Raw genomic sequence first — 7830 nt, 5'->3', positions numbered from 1 at the left:
CTCTTTCTCTCCCCCCTCCCTCTCTCTCTCTTTCCTAAAGCAGAGCAGTGGAGGAGTCGGTGTCATGCACTGTCTGGGTCTGCCATGCCCACCCCCTCCTCTGTCTCTTTGATTGACCTGACCGCCTCCCGGTGTTGATGTCTATGTTTACGTCTGCGCTTCTGTCTCTCCCTCGATGCAAAAGTAGGGCAGGGGCTGACAGTCTGGATTACTATACATGTGTACTGATTAAATTTGATGTGAAAATGGCCTAAGCAGGACACAACAGCCAATGTGATTTGTAACCCCATGTGACCTAGATTTTTTACAGATGTTCATGTATGTTGTGGCAGCAGGGAAAGATCACATCTGGGTCATGCTGGGTTTAAATTTTACTCACATGCATTGTATCTCTAGAGGCTGTAACCTGAAAATGCTTCTCTTTGTCATCCCAGGATATAACATTTAAAATGCTTATCATCACCATACTGGGAGCCACGCTAATGAAAACACACCTTCAGAACTGCATGTAGAGACGCAGTAAATACAGGCTATAACATACACTGCTCTGCCCACACACACACACACACACACACACACACACAGCACAAAGACAGCCGGGCAAATAAGGACTTGTATCCTGACATGGCATTTGTTCATGTGCTTTCATGCTGCCTCTGGCCTGCAGACACTCACTCACACACTCACTGGTTTATCTCAGGTTTGGGGAAATAAATGCTAACTTCATTATTAAATCTGCATTTCTCTTGTGTCTTATTTCAATAAGATAAATGGATGCTACACTCTTTTATCTTTAACCTTACAGCATTTCCATCTTCTTGCCCCCCACCTCTTTCACTTCTACTTTAACCATAATGTAAAATCTAATCTTGCACCCAAATCTTACTGCAGGGGCAAGGAGTTTTTAACTGAAGCCTCTATGACACCATATGAGACCATCAGTGAAAAGACAAAATCAGATGAAGTTATTTACATTTTCCCAGGCAAAGTTTCTCAGTCAGTAGTACGTTAGCCAGGTTTTGTTACCTTTGGACAGAATCTGTTTCCAGTCTTTATGCTAAGCTAAGCTAACCAGTAACTTGAAAGGCTTGAAGGTGGTGTAAATATTCTCACCTAACTCTTGGACAGGGAAGACGGATGAACTACTCCTTTAAACTGTTTCTGCTTATGTTTTTATTGTTGTGGCATCACTAGGTCCTCATAAATCCAGAAGTTCAGGAACACAATCACACAGGAGCCTCTAAAGTCTCTAATGGCTCACAGAGAAAATCATCCATCATGCACAGACAAACAAACACACAGTCACATACACACAAAACCGCCACCACTTCAGTATTGCTCAGGGAAAAAACACAATACAAATGGCAGCCACATGCCATGTTATGATGCCGCTGTCCCTGATTAATTGCTTTAATTTTCTTTTCCAGCTGCATCACACAGACAACACAAACGTTTAATCATTCTCATTTAAGTCTGTTGACTCGGAGCACAAAGAACAACAACCCACTGCTTCATGGGAGTGCTGGATAACTTTTTTTGGTGTACTTTCAGTAAATAAAAACATGCTGTCTCACTCCTAAAAGCTTCTGTTATACACCTAAGTGGCACCAGATATTGATGATCGATGGAAAGCCGCGAAGCGCCCCCAGGTGATCGTCTGCACCAGCATCTAAAAGCTGCCTTTGTGGCTCTTCCTTCTTTTTGAGGGGAATCATTGGCCCCTGAGGGAAGCAAAGTGCCGCCTGCCTCTTTGTTTACTCGGGCAGAAGTGCCCACAGGCCTCAGCGGAGGCTTTTTTCCTCAATTCTGTGACCTCATATCTGTATCAGGCACTCAAAAGCGGGCCGAGGCCGGCTGGAGAGCAATGTGCAAGGCAAGCACAAAACAAAGCATTCAAAGGCCTTCAGTGAGGGCGGCCTGAGTGATGACACTTTGCTGTTCAGAAGGCTGACGCTCCTATTCAGATAAATCCGTGCATAAACAGTAAGAGCATTCAGACGGTTTTACAATACAAAGATTGTTCCTTTCAGGTATCGTTCACAACCTGAATTCCTCTGTTCTTCATCACAACCTGGCACAGCAGCTGGGCTCGGGACATGCCCACGATCCACCAGGTGAATCATGAGCGCTCACCAGATTATCTAGAAAGTGTGAACAGAATGTAGGTAACAATTTGCCTGCTTCATTTGTGTTTTTTTAAGAATTTATGTCATTTTCAACAAGTACATTCTCAGAGATTCCCCCAAGGACACAGCCAGGGAAGAAGCTGCTTCTGTTGAGGAAGTTGTGTGTTTTCTGTGTGTGAGGGAGGAAGTAGCCCAGATTTGATACGGTAAACTGTAGAGAGTGAAACCTCTACACACCTGGATGTCTTCTCCTGCACCGTAGCTTATTGAACGAGCTACCAAACAAACACCACCGTTAATGTCAGTTTGCAGAGTAGATAGCTCATTACTGCTCAGCTGCAGCACATTAAAAAGCACCTAAAAAGACCTGCAAATGTCAGATCCAGTTAGATGCTGGTGTGGTTCTTACTCTTCAGTATCACTAACAACACAACTTGTAAGCCCATGACAAGTTTGGTTATTTTGTCTCTAGTTTCAGCTTTCCAGCTGCTGTCAATCAAACACAGAGGCCGACACACCCCTCCAGCCAGCAGAGACGAAAGAGAGCAATTCTGATATTATAAACCTTTTTTATTCCTTTTGATTACAAAACTATTTAAACAACATTTAAATGTTTAATTATTGTCCGTTACCAAACCAGGGATAACTGAATGAGCTTTCATTCGGACTTTAAAACTAATTCTTACATGTGTTTAACATGTGTAAGTATGAGCAGGATTTGTTTTTGGAAGTCAGTCCTGGTCCAATATGGAATAATTTACATCGTGACACGGAAACCTGAAGTCTCTAGCACACAGACTTGATTTCTGGAGACATCTTGTGTCCAGAAGGTAAACTTTGGAGGTATTTGCATAATCATAGATTCTGGATTGTACTGCAGAATCAGATGCACATTATTATTATTATTATTATTAAGCAGAGTATTTTATGTGTATTAAACATCCAGTCTGTAGGATTTAGTGGCATCTAGCGGTATAGTTGCAGATTGCAACTCCCTCGCTTCACCCACCCCTTCCAAGCGTGAAGGAGAAACTATGACAAACATGAACAATTCTATCTAAAGCCAGTGTTTGGTTTGTCCCTTCTGGGGTACCGTAGAAACATGATGGTTCAACTTGGTGGTGTCTGTAGGTATAAAAGGCTCATTTTAAGGTAACAAAAACACAACAATTCTTATTTTTAGGCCATTAAACACTTACACATACTTACTTATATTATATCCCATTTTTGTCAGTAGACCCTCCAACAGGATTTACACTGGACCTTTAAAACACGAGGAGACATTAAAAAGGAACAAATGTCTTAGCTCTGATCAGATGGGGGCTGAAACACCTCATAAATATCCCTTACAAGTGCAGGGGACAATTTGTCCTTTTTTAAGGAGTTATTTTGGTCCTTAAAGATGCTAAGAGGCAGTGGGTTATTTTACTGGCCTTGGCTGAATGTGGTTTGGTTTATTTGGCTTCTTAACAGAGTAATCCATTGTGACCTAGAGCAGTTTCAGTGGGAAGGATAGACATGATCACTGAATGTAATCTCTGTCCATTCATAGAGGTCCACTGCGCTGTGTGTCAAATAAAAGTAGCAAAAATACCAAGAATTATAAAATATATACATTTGCTGCCATGAAAAGTGAGACAATTGAAATGTTTTGTCTCAGAAACACATCAGCAGTCTCATGGGCCACACCTGTACTTTATCTCTATGACAACATCTTCTTGTGTTTCAAGGAATACATAGATGCTGAAGAAAAGGATATAAATTCAAATACCCCCTCAATCCAGTCTGATACAGCAGTGATTCTGCATTGGAGACAAGCTTGTCAGAAACACCATGAACTTCGAACATTATGTTTTACAGACAAGAGATATATTCTCTATAATTTGTCTATAATAACATATAATGGGTGGGAATGAGACTCTGCATGCTCCATGTTAGAGCCAGAACTGAAAATCTGAGGAAGAATAATTAGGACTTATGTTAATTAAAGGGTTCATTATAGATTTTTTGAGAAAGTAGGCCTACTCTGTTATGTGATCGTGTTGCTGTTATTTTGTTGTGACAGAGTCTGAGGGGTCAGGAGGGCTGCTGGGAAATGCTGGGCCTGCTGACAAATGCAACACTGGGACACTCGACCACATAAATAAATCAGATGATGTGAATGTTTTCATTGTGGTTGATGGTTTAACCATTTTACCTTAAGAGCAAAAATGCACGTTATTAAATCACTTTTGTTTGTAATTTGAGTCTTCAAAAGTCATTTTTTCCCAAAACAACTGAAAAACCTTATCGGTAACTTTTTTCTTGATCCCAGTGCAGTGGCCTACTTATACTTTTACAGGTCCCCCTTTTCTCTCTCTCCCCCCCCAAACTAAAATCAAATTTTGGCACACATTTTGAAGGATATTTCCTTAATCCCTATCAGAATTATATTTCTGTTAAGATCATGTCAGATTTAACACTTAATGTTAATGTTTAAAGCAATATTTCTGTTGTTGCTTACACAACAACTATATGTGGTATATGCGTTATTTTAGCAGCAAAGAACAGATCAGATGTTGGCTCACAGAGGGTCATCATACATTTATTCCCTCCTATGCAGCCACACAAGTGACTTTAAACAGTTATCCTGTACCTGCTGACTTACAGCATTCATATATGTGAGGCTGGCTGTTCCCTGTTGGATCCTGCTGGTGTTGGTGAGCAGAGGGGAGACAAACACAGACACTGCTGCTGCTGCTGCCAGGAGACCTGCTGTAAGGCAGCCCAGCTCAGGACTGCAGAGACTATAAATAGCTCAGCCTGTCTTTCTCACAGGCACCACCCACCACATTACCCATGTGGCAGCACAGCAGCACAGAGCAAAACAACACAGCATCACTGCATACTGTACCACATTTAAATCAGATCAGAGGTAACCTGCTCACCGCTGAATGAGGACATGAAGTAATACCAAGAAACTGACAGAAGAAGAGAACAAGTCGTACTGATGAGAAGGATCAGGGACTGGTTCCAAAGAAGGGTTTTGGTTTGGAGAGTTAGCCCAAGATTTTAAAGCATCAGAACAACAATAGTCACTCATTTTAAGTTTAACAAGTTAGCCAACACACTATTATAGCACAGTTTCCATTGTAATAACTGACACTGATCTGCTGACAAAACAGGAAAACGTGGCTCGATTTATGATTTAAACAATGATGTAAAGCAGCCAATGAGATACTTTTTCTCAGATTCATTGGAAATTATTATGCTGGAGTGCACAGTATGGGGCCCTGAATTATATATATTTTAAGAAATATAAGGCTAATGTAATATAAGGCTAACCTTTTCCACCAACTACCTAATCAAATTCATTGAAAAATGATTTATTTTACTCTTCCTCTGTTGGCCCTGTGTGTTTAACATCAATCATCCGCATACTCCTGTAGCATCACTGATGAACAGCTTTTGGCAAGCTAATGGCTAACAAAGTTAAGAAAATAGGGTAAGGGTAAGATAAATCATTAAATGTGTCCCAAGAGCTGTAATTAAATTTAAATTTATTTTTCATTAACTGGTGGAAAATGAAAGACAAAATAGCTTTTTAATGAACCAGTTGAAGGTTGAGGAAAAGTATAAAGCTTTCTGTTTACACTCTGAATTATTTAAGTAGTAGTAAATACTGACATATGTTTTTTTTTTTTTTTTTTTCCTGAATACTTTGTAAAAATACAACTATTAAAATGCACTATAGAGGTTATTTCATCTGGAACTCTTCTCAGCATTCTTGCACCTGTAGGGCTTGGACAAATTACACCTTCATTATCTTTATTAGTTCACCTTCTACCTGAGCCGAGGTCTAATCAGTGAAAATGACTGAGTGTGTAGGGCCTTCTGACCATTTGAACCTGACGTCTGACCATTTGCTAAAATCTATCTGGATGAAATCTGTTCCTGGTGTGAGACCCCAACCTGCTGTTAGTTTAATACCCTGCTGGGAAGTTAATAACCTCTAATTGCATTCACCTTGCAGCTACCTGAGAGCCTCTACATCAGGGAAGCGACATTTGATTAATGCCACGCATCACTGTAATCAGCTACTTTCCTCTGCAGCAGCACTCCCTCAGCCTGTTGATGTTTCTCAAACACTGTTAACTCACTGGATTCCTGCCCCGTTTATGGTCCTCGCTGGTGGTTAACAAGGGTACAACACGAGGGTCGTTAACACTCAGGGAGGAATAAAGGACACCTGTCCAATCTGAGATTATATGAGTGGATTAATAGAACTTTTTTCACAGCAGCCATTTTTGACATGAAATAATTAGGTAAACACAGGTGTCACCAATGATACTAAATAAAGCTCCGTTCCATTCAGGTCAAACAGAGTCAGGGTGCTGCTACTGTGCATCATGGCTCACTGGAAAGGCTCTGCTACAATAAAAGGAACTGAATGCTGCTGTGAAAAAGGCCTATTGTATCAACAAGCAATACAATGCTTGGTATTTTATTTACAGTACAAAAGGCTTGATTTTAAAGCTGGATATATCCCAGTGGAGAGAGATAAGAGATGCAGTGGAAATAAATTAGAAACTTAATCAGCAGTGGTTGATAACAACTTGTGCCATTAGGTGTTTTTCTGCGTTACTGTCTCAGTGGGAGTCTGTTGCACTGCAGAAACAAAGAAATAAGATGCTTATAAGATGTGATTGATCCTGCAGTACACTTTAGCCCAGATTAGGGACTGCTGTAATCTCAGCACAGTGGTTTCAGATTACACCGATTCATTCAGTCCTGCAGTGACTCTATAATATCTCTCTCTGTGCGTGTATATATTGTGTTATTTCTACTGTGGGAAGAGTTGGTAGGTAGGTTGGGGCAGCAACACACTTTGTACAAAGTTCATTTTTGTGTCTCTAGACTGACAGTATTTTATTTTGAATTGAATGCCAACAAAGCACTTTAAACTGCATGCCTCGATGCTTTTACTGGAAAAGAATATACCTCCCAAAAAATCAATTAGGTGCATTAGGAGTTTAGCTCTGCTCTGGTGAAGATGAGAGGTTATTGCTCCTGTAAAAGACAGCTATGGAGCTAACACACACTCACTTACACAAACACCTGATTGTGTCTCCACCGAAAACATCCTTAATCGCATAAAAATACATATTATCTCCTCCTAAAACAGCCAAAATGTGACCTTTAATCATTTTCCTAGAAGTCCTTGAGGTTTTTCAGACCGTTGCATCAGCAGGTTAAGAGGATTAATAGAACAGAGGCTGAAGCAATTTATCAATCAGTGATTGTTACGCAATAGCCTACTTTTCCAAGAATAATACTATGTGGAAGGAAAAGAGAAAACATCAGATAAAAGGGCAGAGAAATGACTGCGTTCTTTACAAGCTGAATTATCTAAAATTAGCTTCATCCCGTCTGCCTCCCTCTTCAGTAATTACATTTCACCATCGCTGAATGTCGCTGATTTGTCCAACATGATAAAAACCACAGTGGGCCTGGGTCTGTATTAACAAGTTGAAATATTTATTTTAAAAACTGAAAAAATAAAAACACACCCACCAACATAGTTTTAGTATATCATACAAAGACATATTTCAATGTTGCTATGTGAGTATTTGTTTCTCTTTGACTACAGTGTGAGGCAGTTTGAAAGGCTGGCTGAGCTGGTAGGACTACAAACACCGACCCAAGAGAGAAGACACAGAGAGAG

The sequence above is a fragment of the Morone saxatilis genome, unplaced genomic scaffold (assembly GCF_004916995.1).
Source record: "Morone saxatilis isolate NCDOM2014 unplaced genomic scaffold, NCSU_SB_2.0 Contig8, whole genome shotgun sequence".
Classification (NCBI taxonomy): domain Eukaryota; kingdom Metazoa; phylum Chordata; class Actinopteri; family Moronidae; genus Morone; species Morone saxatilis.
This window is presented reverse-complemented; position numbering follows the sequence as displayed.